This window comes from Pelobates fuscus, chromosome 11 (genome assembly GCF_036172605.1).
Source record: "Pelobates fuscus isolate aPelFus1 chromosome 11, aPelFus1.pri, whole genome shotgun sequence".
Taxonomy (NCBI): domain Eukaryota; kingdom Metazoa; phylum Chordata; class Amphibia; order Anura; family Pelobatidae; genus Pelobates; species Pelobates fuscus.
In genome coordinates, this window is record NC_086327.1 from 10,306,439 (window position 1) to 10,319,836 (window position 13,398).

Here is a 13,398-nt window from a genome sequence, read left to right on the forward strand (position 1 = left end):
TATTCGCTGAGAAAACACAATGAGACCATTAAAATGGAGGTAACTCCCAAAATAAGTCTTTGTGAACAATGAAAACAAAGAACAAGTTTGTCCAGTTTAACGGCCATTAGGTGAATACGGCAGATAATATTACCCTACATAGAAAGCTGTAAAAGCTGCTGATACGGTGTCAACGTATACACCCACTCACCTTCAACCTATGCTATGTTTCTGTATGTGTGAAGATACCCGTAACAGTCATTGTACACGGCTTGGAAGGGACAAGGAATGAAACAGCAGGGATTTATGTGTTACTACTAACAGAGCATTTGAAAACTTAGAGCAGAATGAAAATAGGGTAGAGGTCATTATACACTAAATATTCCACTGATTATTATCTAAGGCTAGGGTAATCTGACCCAAACAATACTGGATCGTACCCAGGGCTTGACAAAACTTGTTTGGAATCTAGGAGCCAGTTTTTTAAAGGTACACTATAGTCACCAGGACCACTACAGATTATTGTAGTGGTTCTGGTGCCTATAGCCTGTCCCTGTAGTCTTTTCAATGTAAACGCTGCCTTTTCTCTGAAACATTTACATTGCTGCCTACTAAGTCACTCAGACAGCCACTAGAGAGTCCTGTGTCAGTGCTCTGCATGGAGGCGCTGAATTTTAGCCGTAGAGAACATTTGTAATATCCTCCCAATAGGAAGGCATTGGCTTAGCCGAGATCATTAAGATCTCGGCTATGGAGGCGGGACAAGTAACGGCGAAACCAGCACGGCGTGGAGAAAAAGAAGAGTAAAAACACCAATCATGTGATCGGAGGGGGGCAGGTACCTAAACAGACATACACACACACAGGCACACTTACACATTTAAATTTTGAATTCTAATCCTCTCAGCCTCCCTACCTTTGGGAGAGCTGAGTGGACTTTCCCTGGAGTCCAGTGGAGCTGCTATTCCTGTGTGCGAGAGAGCAATGATCTTCCTGCAGCTCTTCTCTGCTCCCTCGCACTGTCCGCAGTGATGCTGGGGCCGGAATGACGTCATATTCTGGCTCCCGGCATCATTTCACCGCACGAGGGAGCAGAGAGGAGCTGCAGGCAGGCCTGCTGCCTGCAAGATAACCAGGGCGGCGCCTGCACTATCCCCATGGCGGGCCTCTATGCTCTCCAGGGTGGCCGGCTACAAGCTCCATGACCCAGCCACCTCCGTACAGCCCAGGGCGGCTGGCTATAAAGTTTCCTAAGCCGGCCGCCCTGGGCTGTATGGAGGCGGACGACTTCGGAAACTACAGTGCTCAAAGAGCCAGCCGCCTCCATGCACCCGCGGGTGGGCAGCCGGCCAGCTTCATTGTTTGCCCAGCCGGCCACTTTAGGTTAAAGGCTGACAAATCCAAGATGCCATGGCAAAAATTGTTGTCCCCATGGCAACCTGGCGCCTGGGATTTGTCGAGCCTTGTCATAAACCTTAGATATACTTCTCAATTACGTGATTAAAAGGGACAAATAACATTTAAAAAGGTTTCTTTAATGTATATCTGATTTTAACAACCTCCTTTCTGACACTGGCGCTCTGGTTTTGTTGCATAGGAATGAATGAGTCACTCTGCTCCTATACTCAGCCAGCGCTAGTAGCGTCATCTGGGGAGTTACCCTAGCAACCACAGCACATTTGTAGGAGGTCTATTCTGCTCTGGCTGGTCCATTCTTTGGTATAGAGTCTAAAAGGTCAGAGAAATACTTATTTTTAAATAGGTTTTTCTCCCCATCTACAACAAATTTCCTACCAGATCTATTCGCACAATGTTTAAATTAAATTTTATGCACCCAGTGCTCACAGCTGTCCTTTTCGTCTTACTTAAGAGAAATAACGAGGAAATGAAATTCCACGTTATCTCAGTGGCAGTGTGTGTGCCCGTGGTCACCAAGTGTGCACCAACTTTGATCAAACTCGAAGGAACGGCTCCTACTGCACCATAACACCAACAATAAGCCACTGTGGTTATTTTAGAGTTTCAATTGTGAATGAAGCACACAGGTGTGGTCTGTAACAAGGGACCCCAACAGACCTGTACCAGTTTTATGTAAAGAGAAAGCTCCTGCAGCGTGGGAGAGATTTAACTTTACTGCCTGATTTCTGTCATGCTAGCAGGCTCCATTGATCCAAGGGTATCCTACAGAAAAGGCGGGCATTCACAAAACCTGCTGTTGCAGGAACTATAACTCAGGACAAGACAACATTGTCACTTCACACTAAATCTTGACAAATTCGAGTGTAAGGCGAAACATTATCACTTTATTGTATGTTTGCCTAAATAAACAGACTAAGGAGTGCTTCTTCTAGCTTCTACAGATTGAATGGGGCATGTTCCAATTCTGATCAACTGCCACGTGGTGATCATCGTAAGATGGAAAACAGATCGAGTTGCACATATATCTTTTGGGATGTATAAAGCACTTATCCAGCTATGCCATATTCACTTTGGCTTCTTTTGAAAATGTAAAAGTTTAAATGATCACTTTAAAACATTAGAATTATTTGCACAATCCTAAAATGTTGGCCAAAACATCTAATTCTAATACTCTTCAAACATGCATACTAGAATGCTGCATTTACTTGTCAGTGTGCCATAATTTCTTGTTTAGAGAATATAAGCAAGCTTTAAAAGTGCTCTTCACTTGTCAGTGCTCCACAATTGGGGGTGCCTTCTTTCTATAAATTGAAAAGATATGAGAAAGGAAAAACATCGGCTAAGGTTACTGGAATTTGCAATAGACTTTTTTTCGGGATGAAAATGATTGTCTTATGTGTTCTAGCAAATCACGCTCCATTGGAAGAATTTCCATGGGTAATTATAGCACGTCACACAGGCGTTAAACTAGTTCAATGTGTCATAGAAAGAACTGGAACAGAATAAGAATGGCAACTTGTCCCACTAAATTCCAAGGTTGTGATTGTGTAACACACACACAAAAAGGAATTACAAAAAAAAAAAAGAAACCAGGCCTGATGTCATAAATAAATCAGTATGAGAGGCCTGCAGAGGGATCTCAGAACTAAACAATCAAGAGTACAAATCATGATATACACACCTTCATGTGATATTCACAAATCTCACATACCAGGCTGCTGAGAAAAAAAAATACAGGTACTACATGCAGGCATGAAACAGTTAAAAAAAAAAAAAAAAAAAGGCATGATTACGCAAACCAGCAAAAACAGCAGCAGCCACAGTGGTTGGAGAGAGCAGTGCGCTCCTGATATCCGCTCCTCCCAGCAACAAGCAGGCATAGACGTTATTGGCATGCATAAAGAGGATTACTAGTTTGGAGAGAGAGAGACACACACAAATAAATAATTAGCTCTAGTCAAAGGAATTACTTTCCTTCGCAACAGCAGAGTTTTACATGTTCAAATGAACCCATGATTAACCCAAAACCCCTAAAGCACATAAATATACTGTATATGGTCTGATCTACACCAGAGTGTTTTCATTACATTTTTGTTTATTAAAAACTCTGCATGATTTACACACAAAAAGCAGATATCATGAACAACTAGCCGTTCTCTCAAATGTCATATCTGGCAGACAGGCAAAAGGGGGTGGGCCATGATTTCTGTAAGTCATAATTAGGGTTGTCACTCACTGGTATCATTATTACTTTTGCCATTTACATAGCGCCAACTTATTCCGCAACGCTTTATTATATTATAAAGAGGGAAGCTTAATAAATGAGACAATTACAAAATGTTAGTGAAACAAAAGGTTGATGAGGATCACACTCGAACAAGCTTACAGTCTAGAGGAAGCAATCAAACAAGGTAGAAAAGAAGCAGAACTGAAGGTGAGTGTGGAGTTGGCCCTCTAGGAGAGAGCAAGAGACAGGCTTGTGTGACAATAGTTACTCTCGGAAGCCAGAATCTTTTCTGGAGAGATGGGTTTTGAGTGACTTTTTAAACCCTTAAGGACCAAACTTCTAGAATAAAAGGGAATCATGACATGTCACACGTCATGTGTCCTTAAGGGGTTAAAGGAGCACTTTAGGGTCAGGAACACAAACATGTACTCCTGACCAGATAGGGTTAAAATCACCATCTTACCCCCCTTGCCTCCCTAAATATAGTAAAAATTTTACTTGTATTAAAGTCTGGAGCTGCATGCTTTGTCCATGTTTCCTTTAGTCCTGCCCACTGCCTGCTGCCACCAGCAGAAGTGGTAGCCTGATCCAATCACAATGCTTCCCCATAGGATTGGCTGAGACTCACAAAGAGGCAGATCAGGGGCAGAGCCAGCACAATTCAAACACAGCCCTGGCCAATCAGCATCTCCTCGTAGAGATTAATTGAATCAAAGAAGGAAAGTTCAGTGTCTGCATGCAGAGGGAGGAGACACAATGTTTGGATGCATTTTAGGCAGCCATGACACAGGAAGGATCTCTAACAGCCATCTGAGGAGTGGCCAGTGAAGTTATCACTAGGCTGTAATGCAAACACTGCATTTTCTCTGAAAAGACAGTGTTTACAGCAAAAAGCCTGAAGGTACTGATTCTACTCACCAGAACAAATGCAACAAGTTGTAGTTGTTCTGGTGACTATAGTGTCCCTTTAAATCATTGAAGACTAGGGGAGAGTCTGACGGGGGTTGGCAGGCTATTCCAAAGGAGCCACCCGTGAGAAGTTCTGTAAGTGTGATTTAGCAGTAAGGGTGCGAGCAGTAGACAGGAGAAGGTCATCGTCAGAGCGGAGAGACCTAGAAAGGGTATGCTCACGAATTAGTGAAGCAATGTTGTTTAGTGCTTTATAGGTAAGGTTCGTATTTTGAATTTACTCCTACAGGATACAGGAAGCCAATGTAAAGATTGACAGAAGGGCAATATTTAAAGGAATAACTTTGTAGAAGAGAAAATCAAGTACGGACATATTTTTCACCTTCTCTATGTTCATTAAAAGAGAGTCAGTCTCACACCAGCAATATATAACTACGTGTCTATCCATTTCATATGGTAGCGAAGACCGGTTTAGACTGGGATATAAGCAGTTAATAAACATGAAAATACTTGTACATATTGCATACATGCACAAAAGACCAGGCGTACAATCTACTCACAAACATGTCTGCTTTTGCAAAACATGTACTCTTACATAGTTACATAGCTGAAAAGAGACTTGCGTCCATCAAGTTCAGCCTCCTCACATTTGTTTTTTGCTGTTGATCCAAAAGAAGGCAAAAAAAATAAAAAAATAAACAGTTTGAAGAACTTCCAATTTTGCAACAAGCTAGGGGAAAAAATCCTTCTTGACCCCAGAATGGCAGTCAGATTTATCATTGGGTCAAGCAGTTATTACCCTATATTGAAAGATTATATCTTTGAATATTCAGTTTTTTGCAAGTATGCATCTAGTAGCTGTTTGAACATCTGTATGGACTCTGATAAAACCACTTCTTCAGGCAAATAATTCACCATCTTTATTGTTCTCACAGTTAAAATAAAAAAAACAACTTGCCTTTGCCTTAGACAAAATCTTCTTTCTTCCAGTCTAAAAGCATGACCTCGTGTCCTATGTAAAGTCCGGTTTGTGAATAGATTTCCACACAATGGTTTGTATTGGCCCCGAACATATTTGTATAATGTTATCATATCCCCTCTCAGGCAACGTTTTTCTAAACTAAAGAGGTTTAAATTTGTTAACCTTTCTTCATAGCTGATATGTTCCATTCCTTTTATTAATTTTGTAGCCCGTCTCTGCACTTTTTCTAGTGCCACAATATCCTTCTTTAGAACAGGTGCCCAAAATTGCACAGCATATTCAATATGTGGTCTTACCAGTGATTTATAAAGAGGCAAAATGATATTCTCATCCCGAGAATGAATGCCCCTTTTCATGCATGACAATACCTTACTGGCCTTAGCAACTGCAGATTGACATTGCACATTCTTGCATAGTTTGTTGTCTATAACAATTCACAAGTCCTTTTCGTGTGTTGTTATCCCTTATTCGCTTCCATTAAGGGTATACGTTGCTGGTGTATTCTTTACGCTGAAGTGCATAACTTTGCATTTTTCAACATTAAATTTCATCTGCCATTTAAGTGCCCAGTCCCCCAGTCAATCTAAATCCCTCTGCAGCAAAGTAATATCTTACTCACATTGTATTATTTTACAGAGTTTTGTGTCATCTGCAAACACTAAAACATGACTTTCAATGCTTTTTTCACTCTTGGTGGGTTACAGAATAGTATTTCCATGTATAGACACAGCAGAGCATATGGGTGGGTCGTATAATCAGTGCTTGTGTAAATGGAAGGGTGCATTCACAATATAACACCATTATCAATGCACACAATAGGAGTCACTGACAGCTCTTATACCCAAAGATATAGGCAGACTTGTTCTACAATAGTAAAAAGATCAGGCAAGCTCGTGTACATTCTTATGGTCTGCATTTATTAACTTTCAATAAAGTCTTGGAATTGCCAAACACTTGCTTGGAAATGTTTTAATAAAATTGGACAAATGTTTATAGGCCACTTTTCAAGACATACAAACCTTCAAGAGGACCAAAGCATTTTTTATGTAATAAGTATCCAGACCTCTGTATAAAAACTTGCCAAACTTTTGCCAATCACTGAATATCGCGTCAGTATAGAATTGCCTGAGGGAAAATGAGGAAAAGTTGGAGAAATTGAAGAGATGTCCACTTTAAGAATACATATTGATTAAGAATCAGATCTTGCATGGATGATGCAAATATACCAATCCAGATGCATGAGGACACAAGATTATGGTCCACAGAAAAGCCATGGCAAAGTGTATCCACAAACTTGGGCCCATTCAGATGGAACCCCTTGGTGCACCACAACTATGCATAGCAGTTAAAGTTAGAAGTCACAGGCCATCCTAACTGTGAATTCATCACTGGCAGTAGGCAGCCAGCTAAAAGCTGGTTCATTTGACAAGAACCAAGTCAGTACATGCCATCATTTAGTCCCATAACAACTGTGTTATAAATGCTATTTATCATGAATGCATAGGGGCTCAAAAAACGATGAGGTATACACAGACCTAAGCAAAAGTGTTTTTTATTTATAAAAGTTTGTTTCTCATTTGTTTTCAGTTACAAGCCCTCATTAAAATGGCAAAGCCCTGGTGCCATATAAATCCCAATAATAGTGCAGCATTTTAACAATGGGACAGTCAGCAGGGACCTTATATTGGCTTCCATGGTGGCTGCTTCAATATAGAAATTCATCATGCATTTACAAAACCTGGGGGCAAAACATACATAAACATGCTTGTAAACATAAAAGTTACGCCATACATTCACTATATATCCACTAGATAGAATGTCCAAGTCTGATTCACTCACATTTGTTCAGATGCAATGCACTGGCACCCTATTAACTCTTTGAGGGCCCGAACATCGTTTTGCACACATTTTGGCACATTTACAGATTGTTAATACGCAGCAAACAATACAAATGACAAGGAAAACCATAACCCCTGCATGGCTGCAATAATAAAAGATCTATAGAATAAGGCTGCCACTGCAGAGACCCACAGACATTACAGAGGAGGGATCATGAGCTAAAGAAAGCACCTGATGGCAAGGAGCAATCAGTAGTAGCCCAAATATCTAGCTGTGGGTTAACTAAGAGCCACACATAGCATTGATCCCCCATCCCCCAATCTGTGTGGCCAGAATAAGGAAGTGCAGCCTGCACGCGGCCTTGGGAGGTGGCACCTAGCCAAATGAAACTGGATTATTCCAGTCCAGACTGGCTGCAGACATACAAACAAGGACTCTGATCCTCTCTGCAGCCTGCACACGCAGCTCCCAGCTTATCGCCTGCCTGACCACCATTTCCCTTCCACAGGGATCATACCAAACAGGCATCTTCCATGGTTCATTCCCACGCACAAACAATGCATTACAGCCAGTGGGAAAACATAATTTGTATGTGGGAATAAGCAGATTTATTTTGGCATTATAAGACGCCTATTTAGCTTGTAAAATAAAATTAAAATAAAAGCTCTCCCAAACAGCTATGGGAGATATGCCCCCCCCCCCCCCCCCCTGTTTATTATAATATGATCTTTTCAATTAAATAAAGCTCTACAGATAGAAAAATTGAACACCAACCAGTTAAACAAAATATCTGTGCATAACATAAGTTTTCAGATAAATGTGCTCAGACAAAAAAAATACAGAAATGGGGTGCCAATGTGTGTCCTAAGAACTTTCTAAAACAGATTTAAGAAGTGACCTTGGGGGTTATTTAGAAAGACTGATTCTGAATCAAAGGCTAAAAGTGGAGAAAACGGCAGTAACATTCCAATGGTTTCCATGGTGACTGCTTTACTTTTATTACTCTGCCCCATGCTCCAACAAGCACTGCAGTTACTGCAATTGTTAATTCAGCACTGATATGCTACATAAAGGGAGGCAACAAGATAAATAGAATGTAATAAGACTTCCACACACATGGAAATAGAACAGAAGACGCCAATAATTGCCTAAGAGGAAGAGTCTTGGGAATAGTAACCTGTATGTCCTTGGAGGAGGACAATGTGGGGATTTCCCGGGCAGGGTTAGTTAAATAAAGAATAATTCACACCATGACAATATAAATGCCTTGCATATATTCAGCTCATAGAACCAGCAAACAATTCAGTAAAAAAGGGCATGTAGAATGTATAGGATTTGAATATTGTAAATATATTTTTTATATTACATAGATTTAAAGAATGTCATACTTACTGTGAGGCTCTGAACTACTCAGATAGGCATCCAGAAATAGTAATCTAGTACAGTAGGTGAAGGTACAAAATAAGCTGGCTGAAAGAATAGGCTGTTTAACTAAATCAAGATTCTGCAGAAAAAAAGTTATGGGAGGAAAGGAGTATACAAGCCAACCAAACACGCTCCAAACATGCACCTTAAGGAGGACACGCCCCCAACTGCGGCATACTAAATCAACTCGCTACCCGCAAAGGTGCTCCCGTTGTGCTGAAAGCTACTGGAGGAAGTCTCGCACCCAGTCTGACTTCCTCTACTACAATTCATGTTGCGACCCTACAGCACAGACCTTGCCAAACAGTCAAACTTTTCCTCCCTCATTAGCTCATGCAATCCAAGGCGTCCTTTTAATACCTTTAACTCCCTTCTTTACCCTGCTGTGGCACCCCCCCAAACTGACCTTACAGACGATAGTTTTGCATGCTACTTTATAGACAAGATTGAACAGCTAAGAAAATAATTCTCCCCACCTTGCCATTCACTTTCTCAACCACACCTGGATCATGCCTTTCCTACCCTTCAGACTTTCTCCCATGCAACTGAACAAGAGGTGGCTGCGCTTCTCCTTCCCTCTCGCCCCACCACTTGCCCGTTCGATCCTGTCCTGTCTTACCTTATCAGATCTCTCTCCCCGTCTTGTGCCTTCCTTAATGCACATCTTCAACTGCGCTCTCTCTTCTGGCATTGTCCCTGCTGTCCTTAAACATGCTACTGTAGTACCCATCTTAAAAAAATAAAATAAAAAAACATCTCTTAACCCATCCTCCCCCTCTAACTATCATCCCATATCCCTGCTCCCTTTTTCCTCAAATCTTCTGGAAAGACTTGTCTTTACCTGTATGTCTCAATTCTAAGGCTCTCCTTGACCCTCTTCAATTTGGCTTCCGCCCCCACACTACTAAGTTACTAACGACATAATCACAGCTAAATCTAAAGGCCACTACTCCATACGAATTCTTCTTGACCTCTCTGCTGCATTTGACACCGTTGATCATGCTCTCCTTCTTCAATCACTCTGTCTCTGTGACTCTGTCTTCTCGTGGTTTTCCTCTTATCTCTCCCAACGCTCATTCAGTGTCTCCTTTTCTAATGATACCTCTTCCCCTCGTCCTCTCTCGGTTGGAGTCTCCCAAGGCTCTGTCCTTGGTCCCCTTATATTTTCTCTTTATACGGTCTCACTTGGCAAACTTATTACCTCATTGGATTCCACTACCACCTGTACGCTGATGACAACCAGATATATCTCCCCTCTCTGGACCTCTCCCCTGCCGTCCTGCAACATGTCACTGCTTGCCTTTCTTCCATCTCTGACTGGATGTCCTCCCGCTTTCTGAAACTCAGTCGCTTTAAAAACAGAGGTCCATTTCTATCCTCCTCCTAATACTGTTCCTCCTCTTTTGCTCTCCCTTCAAGTTAGTGGTATCCACATAAGTCCTCCCTTGCACGCGCGCTGTCTTGGCTCCATCCTTGATTCTGGCCTCACCGTTGAGCCTCACATCCAGTATGTTGCCAAATCCTGTAGATTCCATCTTAAAGACATTGCCCGCATCCCCCTTTCTTATGCAAGATGCTACCAAGGAGCTTGTCCATGCTCTAGTAATTTCCCACATGGATTATTGTAACCGTCTACTAATTGGTCTTCCCAAAAGCCGTATTGCCCCGCTACAGTCTGTAATGAATGCTGCCACCAGACTGATTTTCCTTTCTAGTCGGTTCTCTCACACCTCACCCCTCTGTCAGTCCTTACATTGGTTTCCTGTATCCTATAGGAGTCAATTCAAAGTGCTAACCCATACCTATAAAACACTGAACAATTCTAGCCCCTCTTATATCTCTTCACAGATCCATATGTTTGCCCCTTCTCGGTCTCTCTGCTCTACCCGTGACCTCCTGTCCACTGCTCACACCCATACGGCCAACTCACACTTGCAGGACTTCTTGCGGGCGGCTCCCTTCTTATGGAATAGCCTGCCTACAGCCATGAGACTCTCCCCTAGTCTTCAATCGTTTAAGAAGTGCCTTAAAACTCTTTAGAAAAGCTTATGGCCTCCCAGAGTAACCCCTACTTCACATTTCTGTCTCTTGCTCTCTCCTAAAGGGCAGCAATGTACACTTTCCTCCAGCTCTGCTTCACTCCCACCTTATTTGATTGCTATTTCGTGTCCTAATGTGTTTTATACCCCACCTCCTACAGACTGTAAGCTCGATTGAGCAGGGTCCTCTTCAACATATTGTTCCCGTAAGTTTTCTTGTAATTGTCCTATTTATAGTCATGTCCCCCCTCTCATAATATTGTAAAACGCTACGGAATCTGTTGGCACTATATAAATGGCAATAATAAGAATAACCAATAGATCAGAAAATCGAACCTAAAAAGGGGACTGCAGAGATTATAAAAGCAGCTTTGTGATTTAAAGGGACACTATAGTTACCAGAACTACTACAGCTCAATGTAGTTGTTCTGCTGTATATAGCCTGTCCCTGCAGGCTTTTTAATGTACACATTTAATGTTTACACTGCTGTCTAGTAACACCTCTAGTGGCGGTCACTCAGACGGTCACAAGGTACTTCCTAGTCCAGTGCTGCACAGTGTTTAGCACTTACATTCCCCATAGAAATTCACTGATTCAATACATCTTTATGTAGAGATGCAGATTGGTGCAGGGGACTCTCCTCCCTCTTCCGACGTCATCCGCCGAATGCGCATGCGCGTCAAGAGCCGCGTGTGCATTCAATCAGTCCATAAGAAAGCATTTCTCAATGCTTTCCTATGAACGGCAGCGTCTTCTCACTGTGTAAATCACAGTGAGAAGCGCGGAAGCACCTCTAGCGGCTGTCAATGAGACAGCCACTAGAAGCAGGATTAATCCTATTGTAAACATAGCAGTTTCTCTGAAACTGCTATGTTTACAGCTGCAGGGTTAACCCTAGATGGACCTGGCACCCAGACCACTTCATTGAGGGGGGGGGAGGACATTTTAAATTCCACAGAATCAGCTGGCTGCAAACCTGACCTCTCATAGCTAAAGACACAAAAACGTCCTTTACCATATATCCCTTCAATATAGGCTCGGGGCTTGGCTGTCATGTATTTACTTGCCAGTACAGACAGGGACTTGATGAAAAGAGAATTCCAACAAGTCAGCTACTGCACAGTAATTCATGCTATTTAATAGCCTTAAAATATTTATAAAAACTGCAGCAATAAACAAACAGAAATATATACACACACCCACACATATAGATCTGTATGTAAGGGCTTCAAAATTTGCTTTGAACCTAGGAGCCAGTTTGGCCTTTTTAATGAACAAACCTTTATTTTCAACTGCTGTGCATGGAGGCGCTGAATGTTTCCCATAGAGATGCATTGATAATGATATGCTGATTGGTGCAGCGTTTTGCCGCACATGCGCTTTTCTACAGAAAATCATTGGATTGGGGGGGGGGGGGGGGTGAGAGAGAGAATGCAGGTAAAAACACCTTACCCTTGTGGTCAAAAGGGGGCTGGTAACCTAAACAGACACTCACTAAACGATATATACATTCTCTCACACACTCACATATTATTAGATTAAATTCAAATGTACGTTCACCCAGCCTCCCAACCTTTCCCTGGGACCCAGTGGGGCTGTCATGAGCTTTTAATCTTCCTCTGCTCCCACGCATGCTGTTTAGTGATGCCAGGGCCGGAGTGACATCATATTCCAGCTCCTGGCATCACAGCATCTGAGATCTCAGTGTAGTTCTAGGAACAGCGAAGATGCTGCACAGAATCCTTATACTACAAAATATTCACTTGCAAAATTATCTATTTTTGAAATGGTTTATAGCGCTTTGCTTTATTCCTTTATTACAACAACAAAAAAACTGTTTCAGTTCCAGGTTGGAGGTTTCATCAGGACATCTCAATAAAAGCTCCAAGCTGGAACTGAACATTCATGGTTTAATGGTTCAGGATTACACAAATGTATTGCAATATGGATAAATTCATTTATGATCCAAAACCGATAGTATTATTATTGGTATTTATGTAGCGCCAACGTATTCTGCAGTGCTTTACAATATTACGAAAGCCAGTTGTCTATGTTCTATGTTAGTATCCACAAACTGGCAGGATTATTCCCTAGACTCCACATAGCGACAAAATGGAAACTGAATGGCAACATGTAACATAGCAGACCTGAAGTAGTCAATGTAAATAACCTTGATGGACACGGTTTCCTAGCACAGTGTATAGACCTAAACTGCTGTTCTCTAAAGTTCGCCATTCTTTGCACGACAGATGAACTTTTATGAAAAAAAACAGCCAAAATAAATAAATCATTTTAAAATAAAAGTCTAAACACACAGACCTATATGAAAATGACAATTTAACCAGGGTATATACAATCTGCTGATCAACTTCCTCCCCCATCCCAACAAATAGCACATGGAGAGAGACCGGAATTAAAAACTAAAATACATGCAGGGATGTGAAAGGCATTGTGCAGGATTGCATCAAACATAACAATTAGACTTAATAAAACAAAAATGTAGACCCGACCAGTCACCACAATTTCCAGAACACATGTAAAACAGCAACAAGAACAGCCTGTGCCTGAAGGGACAAAA

At 41.7% G+C, this 13,398-nt stretch overlaps 1 protein-coding gene across 3 annotated transcripts in view; it reads right to left on the reverse strand.

Annotated features, from left to right (window-relative positions):
• Positions 1-13,398, reverse strand: part of SPEN (spen family transcriptional repressor) — a 79,068-nt gene that overhangs the window by 51,545 nt on the left and 14,125 nt on the right. The gene's annotated exons all lie outside the window — the stretch shown is intronic.